The sequence below is a fragment of the Pinus tabuliformis genome, chromosome 4_2 (assembly GCF_031772625.1).
Source record: "Pinus tabuliformis cultivar Carrire ecotype Pingquan chromosome 4_2, CPIR1, whole genome shotgun sequence".
In the NCBI taxonomy this organism is placed as follows: domain Eukaryota; kingdom Viridiplantae; phylum Streptophyta; class Pinopsida; order Pinales; family Pinaceae; genus Pinus; species Pinus tabuliformis.
In genome coordinates, this window is record NC_142304.1 from 1,061,055,131 (window position 1) to 1,061,070,980 (window position 15,850).

The following is a 15,850-nucleotide window of genomic DNA, read 5'->3' on the forward strand; positions in this document are numbered from 1 at the left end:
GTAACATAGGAGTCAATGCACTTAGTAATCTAATTGCTTTGAAATCAATGTACATCATATATTTAATGGCATCAAATCATAAATCAACATATACACGGAAACCAATGCATGTAATGCAAATGATAAAATAGGATTAGAAATCAACATCTATACTGAAATCAATGCATCTAATGCAAACAATCAAACATGATTAGAAACCAATATCTACACTAAAACCAATGCAATCAATCAAATAGAAGTAGAAATCAAAATCTACACTAAACTTAATGCATCTAGTGCAAGCTATCAAATAGGAATATAAATCAACATCTACATTGAAATCAATGCATATAGTGCAAGAAATCAAATAGGATTAGAGATCAACAACTGCACTAAACAATACATCTATTTTTAGTGAAAACCCAAATATTCATGAATTTCTAGATCAAACTTCTATATATGTATTTGTCTTTATGTGTCTCTTTCTTCTTCGCTCTCTCTCTAACTTCCATATATGTGTGTCTATCTCCCACCCTATCCCCCTTCGTCTCTCCCCCATTTCTCTCTATCCACCTCTCCCTCCCTCTCTCTATCTCTCTCATCTTCCATGTGATCTATATATATACCTCCCTCCATCTCTCCTTGTTTATCTCTCTATCTCACCCCCTAAACACATTACTCTCTCTGTCTCCCTCTCTTTATCTCTCTCTTCTTCCCTCTTGTCCCCTCCATCTATATCTCTACCTCCCTCTATCTCTCCTCCTTTATCTCTCTATTTCAACCTGCAAACATACACACTCTCTCTCCGTATCTATCTATCTATATATTTATCTATCTATCTCTCCCTCTTCCTATCCCTCTCTCTCTTCCCTCTCTCTCTCTTACTCTCTCTCTCTTCCATTTCTCTCTCCACATATATCTCTTTTCATCCCTCCCTCTCCCTGCCTCTCTCTTCTTCCCTCTCCCCCCCGCATCTATATCTCTATCTCGCTTGTCTCTCCTTATTATCCCAAAACATACACACTCTCTCTCCATATCTATCTATATCTCTTTCCATCCCTTTTCCCCTTCTCTTTCTCTCTTCCCCTTCTCTCCTTCTCTTTATCCTTCTCTCTCTCTCTTCCCTCTCACTCTCCTCTCTCCCTTACTGTCTCTACATCTCTCCCTTATCACTCCCTCTCCCTCTCCACATTTCTCTCTCTATGTCTTTCTTCTTCCCTCCCTCTCTCACCCCCTCCAAATCCATATCTCTCTCCCCCTCTCTCCCTCTCCCTCCCTTTCTCTCCCACCTCCCTCTCCCTCCCTTTCTCTCCCACCTCCCTCTCTCCCCCTCCATCACACACACTCTCTCCACCCTCCAACTATGTCACTATCTCCCTCCCTCTCTCCTTCTCCCTTTCTCTCCCACCTCCCTCTCTCCCCCTCCATCACACACACTCTCTCCACCCTCCAACTATGTCACTATCTCCCTCCCTCTCTCCTTCTCTCTCCGCCCCTCCATATCTATGTCACCCTCTCTCTCTCTCTTCCCCTTCTTTCCCTATCTCTATCGTCTCCTTTTCTCTCTCTTCCCTCGTCTCCTCTCTCCCTCATTCTGTCTTCATCTCTCCCTTGTCATTCCCTCTATCTCTCAACGTCTTTTTTCTTCCCTCCCTCTCTTCCCCCCTCCAAATCCATCTCTCTCTTTCCCTCCCTCTTTCCTTCTCTCTGCCCCCTCCTCCTCTCTCTCTTCCTTCCTTTCTTTCCCACCTCTATCTCTCTCTCCCCCACTCTACTCCCCCCCTCCCTCTTTATCTCTCTCTTAAATATGATATCATTGTACTTGCATTTAAGAAAGTATCTAAATTAAAAAAAAAAAAAAACATAATTGGTTGTAAAATATTAAACCTATATTTTGGATTAATCATTACAAATAAAATACAATAATAAAAAAATTAAAAGAATCATGGAATATCTTTCCTCTATCATTAGTCACTTTTCTTTCTCTCTTCGCTTAGATCCTTGGTTTAGATGCATCTATCCAGGTTCTTTATAATATTATTTATATTATATAAATTTCACATGTATATATAAAAGTATTATATTTTTTAATTTTATTAAAACCTCGATTTAATCTCTATGAGAATATTTTTAGTAGTCGTAAGGATGGAGGGATGGAGGGTTTAGATATATCTCAAAAGTAATTATAACCTTTTTGCTTTCAGATTTAATTAAAAAATGTCATTAAATTAAATTAAAATAATAAAATATTTTGATTGTGAAATAAATTATGTTTTTTTTGCATGAGGTATTGATAAGCTGTGATATTAGCCCATAGTATGGTATTTACCGATGGATTGTAATAGAGTAATTAAAAGCTTAGATCCATAACATAATAATCAAAAGCCTAGATGGCCATGGTATTGATAAACCATGGTATTAGCCCATAGTATTATGATTTTCTTTTATCTAAAATATTGTTCGTAATTTTAGTAATAAAAACAAAATTAAAATATAACAGATTAAATTTTATTATTTTTACACAGTAAAGCGTTCCTCTGGGAAGAACTCCCCTACAATACCACTCTTATATAGCTTACTGACCCATTGATTTTGGTATTAGACGATGAAATCAATATTCACCCTTTGATCATGGTTGCAGGTGTTGGGTGGACATAAGTAGAGCAATTTCTTAAATAGTTTAATGTTTCTTAAACGATTGTCACCCTTCTTCTCTGAGTCGTTGCACCAGTGTGACACAATTGTGATGGATCTTCACAGATAAGCCAAAGCATGTAAGGGATGAAGACCACATTGTTTCGAACATTTTTTCAACGACCTTGTCTTCCCCTGTTTCTACTGCTTGTGGACGAAAGGCGTGTTATTGTTGTTAGATATTGTAATTAACCCCGTATTCTAGAGTTGGGTAAATTTAAGAGAGTCGGTTAACTGAGTCAAGCCAAGTGAGTTCGAGTTAAGTTTCATTTTGGGAAAAATCGAATTTATAGTGTGCGTGCATGTTGAATTATTTTGGGCGAGTAGCTAGTCCAAAAAGTATAAATACCTCTCACCAGGTTCATTGTAATTAATCAAGTTTTTGTGCAATCAATAGAAGAAGAGCAGCATCTCATGTTGTTTTGTGTGTCCAATTTGTATTTCCTCTCCTATGTCTTTCCTACAAATTGGTATCAAAGTGAGGTTACAAAGAGTGAGGGAGAGCACATTAGCAACAATTTCTAAGAGAAGAAAAAAGTATTTGTTTTCTCTTAGTTGAACTGTAAAACACCTTTCAAAGGTATTCAGGGCGTTATAACGCAAGAGATTCGTGATCTGTAGTTTCAAGCTCCGATGAGCTAGATGAAATTTCCCAATCTTTAGGAAGATTTGAGTATTGTCTTAAGAAATCTACCCATCCCAAGAAGAAGTTCAAGCTCAAACCCCGCTTAGCATACTTCAGTGGTGGAGTTGCACAATCACAGACAAACGCCGTCGCTGTCACAAGTGATTGTCTGTTGTCCCCTCATCAAACAACTCCACCATCACAGAGTGATGTGGGAGAGCATGAACACACATTTTTTGAACCGTCACGTCCTCTCAACATCGATCCTTCTGATTTTCACACATACTTGGTTGTGAGTCCCATACATCGTCACATGTATTTTGTACCTCAACCTCCGTCTTCGTATTCTGATGATCCTTCGAATGACACTGTCTTGTGTTCTTCCATTTCGGACTCCAAACTTGTTTTGAACAAGGATCGATCTATTGACAGAGTTGGTTTTGCACAACCAACATGTGTTGACATTCATGAAGAGCATGACAGGGATCTTGAACATCCACCGGTAGGAGGGGACCATCCCTGTTTGTTCGTACCTCCTCTAGTTCTTCTTGACACCCTTGATGATCCTACCATCTCTGATTTTTCATGCGCATCTCCATCCACAGATGTACCCATTGTTGATCATTCACAGTACACACTAGATGTCAAATTATCATCCGACAACAAAGAGGACAAATCGTTCATTGAAAATCCACTTGATCTTTCATCTGCTTTTTCCAAAAAATGCAGAGGGTGAACATCCTTTCTTCTCATCTACCCCTCTGTGTGATTCATCAAATCATAAGGATGCCGACCTACATCTTGAGTATTCTAATCTTGGCTTTCGTGATCTCTATACCTCATCATCTGATCATGACGTTGGTTCATTTGTTGTTAATCCTTCTAAGCTGTTGGTCTACGATGATCTATCTATCGATGAAGTTGAAACCCCCCAGACTGTCGAGGCACTTCAACCTGAGCGGATGGTTATGTCAGGCCCTCGCTATCTTGAGGTTGGTATCACTTTCGATCAAGAAATTGTTCAAACACGTAAGGCTCCTCATCACTCATCTGTATGCACTGAAGAATAATCCAACACTCAGATTTCACTTCCTCCACTCAAACTACACGATCCTATCACTCATGCATTGGAGGAATCTTACATAGCAAGCACACTTGTGCAACGTAAGTGGTCTACCTTTCTCACGTTTGCTTGCATGGCACGGTCAAGGAAATGCATACACTCAACATTTGCACACAGTGTAGCATAGCACCATGGCAGGTCCACAGAGTGCATGTCATGTGCTTTCACTCATTTTTATTCTGTCGATGCTTATAAGCTCAGATTGTGTTTGTTTTCACTATTGTATCTTTCACATTTGCTGGTTCGCACAACTCGGTTGCTTGCGGACCAAGCCTTCACCAACATGGGTCAACCAATGCACTGGTGGCTGCATTGGAAATATCACTTCACGTGATCAAGCCCATGCACCGTTATCTTAGGAGTAGGAGTAATGTTTGCTTTCAGTTTTCTTGCTTTCATGTTTGTTTGCTTTCTTGCTTTGTTTGCTTGTTTGTTTGTTTGCTTGTTTTCTTACTCACTTTTCTTGTGCATTTACTTCTACTTCTGCTTTGCTTTGTTGCTTGTTTGATTGTTTTCGTTCATAGGTTACTTTCACATGAAACCATGCATGACTCTTGAAACAATTTGGGTAAAGTACAAGAGGCCTTGTGCAGCTATCACTACTTGGTTATCTGTCATCTTGCCTCTGTATGAAGAACTTGTTAGTTTTAGTCCATGATACATCGATGGAAAATACGTATTGTTCGAAATGAACCTTGGTAAAAACACGACGCTTGCATGCTAACTAGTGTCACCTACTCTAGTCGATTATTTTTGGGTTAACCCTCGTCAGCTCGGTCAAGTAGAGTAAGGTGAGGGGAAAACCTTAACAGGCATGTCAGAGGTATATAATAAACTACTTCTCTGAAGGAACAACCTCTTCTGCTCTCAATAAGTCAGGATCCTTCTTTTGCCTTTGAAATGAATAAGTGTTATGCACAATTATGAAAAAATGAAAAAATGAAAAAAATGAATAAGGCAAATCAAGAGAAAGGCTTCTTGCACAGAGATATGATGCAAGTAACTCCACTAGGGTACTGACCAGCCTCGTTGGCAGCGGAGCAATGCTTGTGTTCATGCGTGACTCCACTGGGGTACTGTCCAGACCTATTGGTAGTGGAGCAACACCAAAGATGAAACTGAGACTCTGACGACTATACTACTTGTGCACCAATATACCCCTCAACCATAATCGAAAACATTGTGTTTATATGGCTTGGAATGTGTGTCAATCGTCCAGATCTTGGCAGATTCTACATCTTACAATCAAGCAAGTGTCGAAACCAATATGAATAGAGAACTAAACAATACTTCCGAAGGTGTTAGACTTGCTTTTCACAAACAAGGTCCATTCAGAGAGTTGGAGTTATACCAGTGTGTCGCCAAGTGTTGTAGCGGTTACAACCACCCTCCAAAATTTTTACTTAGCTTCCTTTTGGAGCCTCCCTACCAACCTTTCATAGCAGCATGTCTTGCCTTGTCAAGTGCACAAGCTTTAGTGATTTTCTTGCAGAATGACAGCCTGTCCATCAAAACTTGTTGCATCCCCCTCATAGGCTGTTTCACTAGACTTGGTCCAACTGCAGGTTGAGAAACTCCCTCAATAAATAGCGCAATTCTGGAGGGGAACCAAAATTCCCTCCAGAAATTGTGCAATTATGTCTAGTAGCCTGTTGGGCTCCAGAATTGTGCAAATCTTCTTGTCACTGTTCACCAGTAAAATTTCGCAATTCCTCCCAACAAGACTACTCAGCCAGAAATTGTGCAATTCTTGGCAACAATTAACTGCTCTGCCTAGAAATTGCACAATCCATCTGGACAACCAGCCCAGCTCCCTCCCAGAAATGTGCATTGTTTCCTCCCAGCTAAGCATACTGTTGCATGTGCAGTTGAGTTGACCGGTTCCCCCGGGACTGGGAAAAACTGATTTGCATGCATGGCTTCTCCAAAGGCAGCATGCAAAGGCATCCCTTGATTCAGGGATCTACTTTTAGCAATTGGAGGTTGCATGAAAGGATCATTTCAGAACCTCCCACCAAGTGCTGCTCTTCCTAGATTTGTGGCATGTGCGTCACATCTTCGATTTTATCAAAACTCATGAATTGGATGCTACATATCTCATTCCTCACATCGACCTTGCAACTCTAACATCCCACATTGCATCTAGGAGTCGTCAGCACATTCAGCTCAACTGTTTTGGGGTAAGCTCGCCTTCCATGTCTTGTGTTGCATTTCTGTCGCTTTTTGTGTTTCGCCTTGTGTCATTGTTGTCTGCTTGATTTCAGTGAGTGCTTGCTATCGTTTCGATGCATGTTAGCTTGTAGAAGCATCGTTTCAGTTTTCGTTCGCATCTCATTGTTGTTGCATGCATGACACTATTTTGCACAAATAGTCGCTGTTGCGGTGACTCGCTTCACACACATGCATGCTTTCTTATTTTATGAATCTTGTGCTTGTTGTTTTCATGAATGATCATTTACTCTTGTTTGCACTAATCTCATCATGCATTCACACTTCTCATGTTTTCAGTCGCCCGTTGGTCGGACTAGGCTGCCTTGGCCCGGACCGTGCCTTGCTCGGCTAGCACTATGCATTTTCGGAAGCGAAGGCTTTGCCGTCCCTCCAGAAATTGTGCAAGTCTATCCAAGCACTGACCTCCAGGCATGCATTACGTAATTCTTGGGGGCAGTGTCCTGTTGGCCCCAGAAACTGCACAATGTAGTTTGCTGGTTGCATGTCATTGCTGACTGAAATTGTGCATTGTGCAATTTCAATCCTCAGCAGGCTAGTCTAGACTGTGCATTGCGTAGTTCTAGCAGTCAGTTAGCTTACTGACAGCCTAGACTGTGCCTTGCACAGTTTTTGCAGTCAATCTCCCGATCTCGAGGTGGAAATTGTGCAACCTTCATGATCAGCCACACAGGTATGTTGCAAGTCAGTTCTCAAGTTCGTTTTGTTTTTCGACAGTAAAATTGCTTACCATTAGTGTTACCATGTCTCCAGGTACCACAGGTGTTCATCGGTCTCTCAGTAGCACAAGTACAATGGTTTCAAGGATAGCAGAGTTGAAGACACCGTTCAGAGCACACTTGGGGATGCAGTCGATCAAGTGTCTATGAACTTGCCTACCCACGAAGACATCGAGTTGTTCGTAGACAAGGACATCAAGATATGACAACAGCAGTTTCATAGCAAGAAGCACCATCAACAGCAGCTAAAGGCAGCATACCAGATGCAAAAAATGCCAAGAGGAAGTTTGTTGACAGCACAGAGGGGGAACGAAGTTGCAAGCTCAAGCAAATCCACTTGTGATGAAAGAAACTTTGGAGACTTAGCCTATGAGGTGACATCGTGACATGAAGATCACGTGAAGGATAGAATGGAACAGAGAAGGAGTTGCATGTGCTGAAGCAGCAACTCAAGGAAGAACAAAAGCTCCGTAGACAAGAGAATGAGTTGTAGCAGGAACAGGTACAAGAAGGGGCGCAACGTGCACTCATGGATGAAACTGTGCCCATACAAATTATAGAACCATCCCAATAGCTGGCACAGAGCAAACAAGGTGAGCAGTGTTGTTGATCGCATGCAAGGGAATGCAACAACATGCATGTCATTGTGCGCACGCATGCGATCCCACCCATTCGGCACACTCACCAAGGCAAAGAAGAGAAGAATGTCGGACTGGAGCTGAACACATACCTCGATAAGTTGATGTGCACGGCCACCAACACATGCTTGGAGAGCAGGTGATCCTGGAGGATTCCTTTGATTCAATTGAATAGGTTTTAAGTGTCGTCATCAATGTTCAGTGTCGTCGTCGCTTCAGTTCAGCTTCGACGGATTGACAGTGTTGGTTAGGGATCATGTTGTTCAGGTAATGTTCATAGTGTTCATGGCGTTCAGTTGATATGGGTTGTACCTGCTTGTCGACATGATTTCATTGAAAGTTCCCCAGGACTTGGTCGACGACATGTGTTTTGTTGTTCATCTTTGCGGGATTGGTGTCGACATGGGTGTTATCGTGGCAAAGAGTTGATATGATCGTCTACTAGTGTCGATTCAATGTTTTGGTTCATGGATATTCATGTAGTGATTAATTTCTCTTTGTGACAAAATGTATAAGGGTTATGTCAAAGTGTAATTTTGGACACTAAAAGACTAAAACCTAAATCCTAATCAACCTAACCCTAAGCAAAGTCTAAACTTATGCTAAATCCATGCTATAACCTTAAACCTATCATCATATAATACAAATATGTATTAAAAAATACATTACCTAAGCTAAAACCTAAGTTTTATAAACTAAAACCCTAACCTAATAGCTCTCGGCCTATTCATTACAATGAAAAAAACATTGCAAATTCAAATAAACACTCTTAACCACGTGTTTGGAGACCGCAGTGGAGAGGACATGTGAACAAGAGTTAAACGGTCAGGCAGAGGTTAACTGTGTATTAAAATCGCGGTCAGGCGGTGTAACATAACCGTAACCGCAAGTCAAAACTACGCCATGTGAATGGGCAGACGAACCGCTACGGTGAACAAGCTGTCAGAGGTTTCATTAACCGCAGCACTGGAACTGCCAGAGCCCTAACTGCGGGCGTGTGAACACATGACAGTAGACTGTGTAGTCAGCGGGGCAGTCACCTGAATCAATGGAGCCATAACCGCAGGGGTTATCCATCTGTTCACATGCGCTATCAACATGCTCCACCCAGTTAGCTAGCCGCTAACAGTTTCAGGCTAAAATATGGTGCAAAGTGGGTTTTGTAGTTAGTTTTTGTTCTAAACTAATGCGAGGACCTTGCAATAAAGCCCTAGGTGTCTTTATGACATAATGGCAAACCTTCAAGTCATCAAATTCATGCCTATTTGAGCCTGAGGTGGTTTCAATGTATCCACAGGCCTATAATAGGCAGTTTTGTCCATGGAGAAAAAAGAGAGTGGTTTTCAACTTTTGTATGCAGATTCTGGAGGACATAGGCGATTTTGTTTTCAATGTTTAGGGAGCATTCGGGGTCGGTTTTGGAGACTGTAAGCAGCGTTGGAAAGTTGGTTTAGAGGGCTATCTAATGACAGAGGTCAGAATTGCCTATGTGTAAGTTCAGTCTGACTAAATCACTGTGTAATCGACTCCTTTCTTCTCATTCCTAATAGAAACGGTTGCCCATCTTGAAAGCAGACCCGGGGACGTAGTCCATCAGGGACAAACTCTGTCATCAATTTGTTGTTTGGTATTGTTGTGTTTTTATTGTTTTCACTTATGTTATGCATCAATTTTATGTTTAATTAGTTGTCGTAAAGTGTTCTGCTCAAGCAGTTTTCCCTCGATTTCTATGCTTTCAGTGATCATTCAAATCATAAATGGCTAATCACTTCTACATTAGTATTTAGTTTATGATCATTTCAGATCAACAGGGTAGACAATATGCATCAACATGTTGTCGGTCTAGTCGCACCAAGATGACCATGTCCATGCTATCAGACAAGTTGGACAGAGGAGCCATATCAGTGCACATTCCTCTTAATAATATTTTTTTTCAAAACATTTTACTGTACATTAATAATTATCAATGAAATATACTATTCTAATTTAACTTTTATCTAATATCTCATTGATTTATTTCTTTGACCATGAATATTTTCACCCTCATGACTATTATCTTCGCCTTCATGCTTTCATTATTTATAAAGTTGATTAACTCTCATAATTAATATATATCTGATTTTTAGTCCTTCAAAATGGGTAGAATGTCCACCCAAAATGTCTAACAAAAAAAGTTCCACACAATTCATATCCAAAAATTTCAAATAGTCTTCAAATTAATTTTTGTCATTAACAATAATTTCATCATAAAATTTAACATCTCAAATATAAAATATATAAATAAAATACCAAAATACTATTGTGAATTTTAAATATTTTAATAAAATATTATTGAAAATAAAAAATATACCAAATTCTATGGAAAAAATAATCACATACTAAATTCTAAATAATAAAACCTTACTACCAAAATCAATAGTGTAAATGGCTTATTGTTAATAGAGTGCTGGAAAATGTCCAAATTAGTAATGAAGGTTTGTATTGTCGTCCAAAAAAGTAGTTTAGTATGATGGAGGTTTCTATGGTGGGGTTGATCGGCTCGATGGACACGTTGCAACCAAATTTTTAATGAATTCCCCTCCTGGAATCACTTAACTGGCCATTTGCAATTTCTTATTTTCTTTCAACTTTGGACAGCCTATACCCGTTCAAAAATTACAGAGCGGTAGACGTGAGAAGACGCTGATATTTCTTTTCACGGTCGCCATCTTTCTACCACCCACAGCGTCAACCAACCAACCAACGCAACCGAAGGAATTCTGCGCACCTATTTTCATCTCATCAAATCATGTAAGAGAGAATCGCAACACACCGCATTTCCTGTTAGTGGAAGACATGATTTTTTTCACATGGGAGAATCGTTGTACGCAGCATTTTCTGTTAGTGGAAGACTATTGACCGTCTTGTCGACGACCGCCAAGTCAGCGCATCTCTCTTTTCAATATATCTCTTTTATTGAATTCATACCGCAGGCCCACGAATTTTCTTCATCTCTCTACCCAATTATCACCCTTTCTATCCAATCTTTCACATCGCCTTCTCATCAAATTTACATTGTCTTGCCGTATATTGAAAAAATCCCTCCACACTCTATTTACATTGTCTTGCCATTTTTCTTATTTTCAATTATTACACATTGACTGAATCTCCTGAAATTTCGAGTTCTTGGTGTATGTCAAATAATTTCATCTCTATGCCGCACTTTTTACGCCAATTTCTGCTTCTCATTTAATTCTCCCGCTGATTTCCCTTTTCACAGTGTCTTCCACTGAATCCCCACACACATATATATGAGAATTTTCCGTTCATTTTCCACATCTTCACGGCATAGAAAATGGGAGAATCGCAATATATCTTTAAGAATTTGACACATGTTCACATCCATCATTTTCTCGTAGTGGAAGACTACCGAATTTCCTGCGCACGGACGACGGACCAACCAGCGCATATATTTAATTTCTTCGTATGCCCGCCTTATTTCACTTTCTCTCGATCTTTAAATTATTTCACATTCACTTCCACATAGTCTTTGTGGAATATGCATTATTAAGAATTTGATTATGCATTTGTGTTATTGGAACCCAGCTTCCTCAAAATTATGAATCTAATATCCTTAATCATAATTATAAATTATAATAAGAAAATGTTAACCTTTACACATCATAATTTTACATTTTTTATAATATTTTATGAATAATTCATGATTCTCAAATTGAATATCAAAACCTTATTAATCGTCCCTTTGACAATTATGACTACCTCTAATGAACTCAAACTAGACTACCCATAAAAGCACATGAATCTCTACTTGAGGTTCTAATTATGAAATATTTTAGGATATATTGATGGAACTACATGATGGTTGATGCTACTGCAAGATTTATGTCCAAAGACTTCATGAAATTGTTCACATACACCTTTTGAAGTTTTAGAGTGAAAGCATTCTATAATGGTTACTAATGTTTGTAGTTATTCTTCATTATGTCGGTGTTCTGGTTTATACAACAACCCCCTATTATGATACGAATTCTTCATAAAATAATGGGAACAAATCTTATTTATTTATTTTGTGAATTAAAAATTGTATTACCTTCTTATAAATCAAGTACATGCAAATTGAGAAATTGACATGGTCAGTCGTAGGGGAATTATAACCATATCCAATATCTAAAAACAAGCTAACATGAACTGAGGAATTTGGATTGGTTGCTTCCTAGGGAATCCAACCAAAACCAAACTCAATAGACAAGATACCCTAAAATTGACATTACCCATACATTTATTATTGTCCTACTCATTGAGCCTAGAAATGATCATGGATTTTTTCGAAGGTCCTTTTTTCTTTTTCTTTTTCTTATGGACATCAATCAATACCAAGGATTTACTAGGAACATATGTAGAGGATACAATGATCGCATTTCCTTGAGTTAATACCAATTCTAATGGTTTTCCAATTATAGCTATGTCCTTATCACTATTCGAGTGATATGATTCATGGAAATGTTTATTTCTGCTCATTGATGAAGTTAAGACCAAAGTTGTGTCTCTTGTGTCTCCATTCTAGGGGTGAGTTGTGACACATGAACGGTGATATGGCACTACATGTGGGTAAGTTGATGTTGAAGGACTCAATTTAACTAAAGAGGTTTTTTGTTGTTGAACGTTATCTAGCTTATTCACTAAATATTTCTTAGATCCTATTGGACCTTTTGGATATTTCAATCCTTAAATCTTATTCTTGGCATCCAGAGGAGGAGATAGTCCAAAAGAAGAGGGGAATACATTCTAAACGGTTGACTGAGTTTCCAACATTAGCTAACGTATGTAGCAGATGAAGGGGCATATTCAAGAGTCTAACCCAAACTAGATTGGTTAGAGATGGCATAGAAAGAGGGTTAAAACCAATAAACCATGACATAATAAAAAGCCAAAATTGACCCCAAAACCAAGGTACTTATTCAAAAATAATTCAGTAATCTTGAATATCTTTAAAATACACTAAAAGAAACCCTTCAAAAAAATACAGATATGTATTTGGGGACCAAGTCTGATGCACCCATTCCTAAACCACAGATGTCAATGGCCATAACCCATTAAAACGATAAATAATGGCATGCTGCAAATATTCCATGCAATAATTGTGCGATTGATGATGATCCACTTTGATAGTTGGAATATCTTCATCTTGATCCATAATGAAGGATGACCCTAAGAGCTCTTTGAGAGTTGTATGGAAGAGCCCTGACTTAAGGGAATCCTTAAAGGACATAGACTAAGAAGAAAGGGTGCACCCAGCCTTTGGCTTCACCATTTAATCTTGAAACTAGGAAGAGTATAGTGTCATTTTCTATGTCGTAATTGTTGGCCCTCATTTTTTATCAAATTTTGCTTATTAAAATCCACCTAATTTCCATCATTTTCCACCATATACCATCCATATACACCTTATTTTGACCTTATTATGCATATTCAAGCAAATAAATTATGTTTTTCAATCTTTAGATATTTTTGCAAAAATCGAGTTTTAAGAGTATTTTTGGACAGAATCAGAAATTTCCGTAATGGCTATGTGGCTGACATATTTGCAGGGCACTTGGGCTCGAGCTAGATACATGAATGGAAAGCTTGGGAACTAGATACATGAATGGTATGCTGCAATATCTTCTTCATCTTCCATCCTCAAACTTTCAAATTGTCTTTTGTGAGTTCGAAGCTTTGCCTTTTTTACTTTTGAGTCTCCATTGTACAAGCCAACTAGCTTCTCCCACATTTCTTTGGCAGATGTACAATGCATGATTTTTGTAAACTTGGAATCAGTGATTCCACTAGTGATGGAGTTCATGGCCTTTGCATTTGCGATGTAGGCTTTCCTCTCGTCTTGGTTTGTTGGAAGAGTGGTAGTCGTTTTGTATTCATTTTGAACAAAATGCCAGACTTCAGGTCCAAGGGACATTAAGTAGTAGGTCATTCTTTTCTTCCAGAAACCAAAGTTAGTGCCATCGAACAAAGGAGGTCTTCCTGATGCTTCGTGATTTCTCATCATGGTTGCAAATCCTTCTTCAAGCTGTTAGGCTAGTATGAAGAAGCCTGCTCTGATACCAATTGTTGGAAATACTGAGAGGGGGGGGGGTGAATCAGTATTTCTTATTTTTAATTGTTCTAGTGATTTCCAAAAGCATATATAGATATGTATATGTATACATAGAACACAGAAATCAATAGCTGGAATTAATGCTTTTATTAAAACTCAAGACAGTGCAATGAAATAAATACAATATAAGTATATATCTGATTGTGAATGGTTGCCAAGCTCCAACTTGGACTTCAGTGAGGCTCCAACCTCCAGAGCACCAACTCTATTTAGCAGTGGTTTTGCACTTAGGAGCACCTACCCCTAATGACTTTAGTCTTGTTCAGTTCTGAGGCCCCAACCTCTTGGGCTCCAACCCAAACCTAATATAAATTGTTCTGTTGTTGTTCTCTACTCACAAGCCTGCTGAGCTTTTGCTATTCTCCTGTTCTCTTTCTTCTTTGGCCTCTCCTTCCTCTTGCCTGTTCTTCGGCTTCCTCTCTCACTGATTATGCATCCATCAATCACCATCTCACTTTGTTTTTATGCTTTTATGTATTTCAGATGCCTCTGACTCTTCGTTTCCGCTTTCCACCGCCTCTTTGGCTTCCTACTCAGTCGCTGTCGTTTCCTCTGACTCACTTGATCTTTCAACTTCCCTCCTTGGTCGATGTGGCTTCCTATGTGCTGGCTTTCCATTCAACTTCTTGGCTTTACGGCCACTGTGTGTTAAAACTGTAACACAGGCCCATTTTTTTCAATGATAACAGGCATTCACCGACACTGTTTCGTTTAATGGACATGCCATGTCCTATCGCAATCGCAATTGGCTTGATTCTAGTCTTCTGAGCTATCGGGAGCACTCCTTAATGTATCTCTGTCTCCAAACCCCGCGCAAGCAATATATACAAATACACAGGAATTACGATCGAACACAGGCGAAATAACTAAAGGGTGGACTTCAAAAAAATATTACATCCGCATCTATAACGACATCGGGTCTGCTCCTCCACAACATTATCGCAATCGACAATCGCGGCTTCCAGGAGTTCTTTATATAGTGACCTCATGACATCGCTGATGGCTGATGGTTTGATCCTCCACTGCTCCGATGGACCGGATACGATATGGTATTAAACAGCAGTTGATATTCTCGATCGGGTCTGCAACCGTTCATTGCAATTGGGGGTTGCCCTTGGCGGAGGTCCGATGCGATATCGCTATCGGCGATTGGGTGTGGCAAGGCTTCATAACATATGCGATTGTGATGGATGCGATAATACAATAGGCACGATATAAAAGGACCATCGGGCCCGCAATTGTATATCGCAATCGGCGTTTTAATGTGGCAGGGCCTTAACCACTTGTGATACATAATCCCGACACTGTGGACGTGATATTAAATTGCAACGCATTGCAATGGTCCCATGATTCCGCGCATATATTATCGCAATTGGAGGGTTTCGGGGGTGACAACCCTTTTGAACTTTGCGATATATATATATATATATATATATATATATATATATATATGTATATATACTGTTTTAAATTTGTTTATATGCTCCTCCGCTTATGTACCTTACTCTTGGCTCTACTCGTCCGATAGTCCTTCCTTTGGCATTGTTGCTCTGATAGCTGTTAACGCATATATATATGGGTCTTGCCTCCGATAGCTCCGGATTGTGTAATCGACTTCCTCTGATGGCTCTGTTTTGGCATATATATATGTTATATATATATGGCTCCTCCATTTGCTCCTCTTGCTCCAAT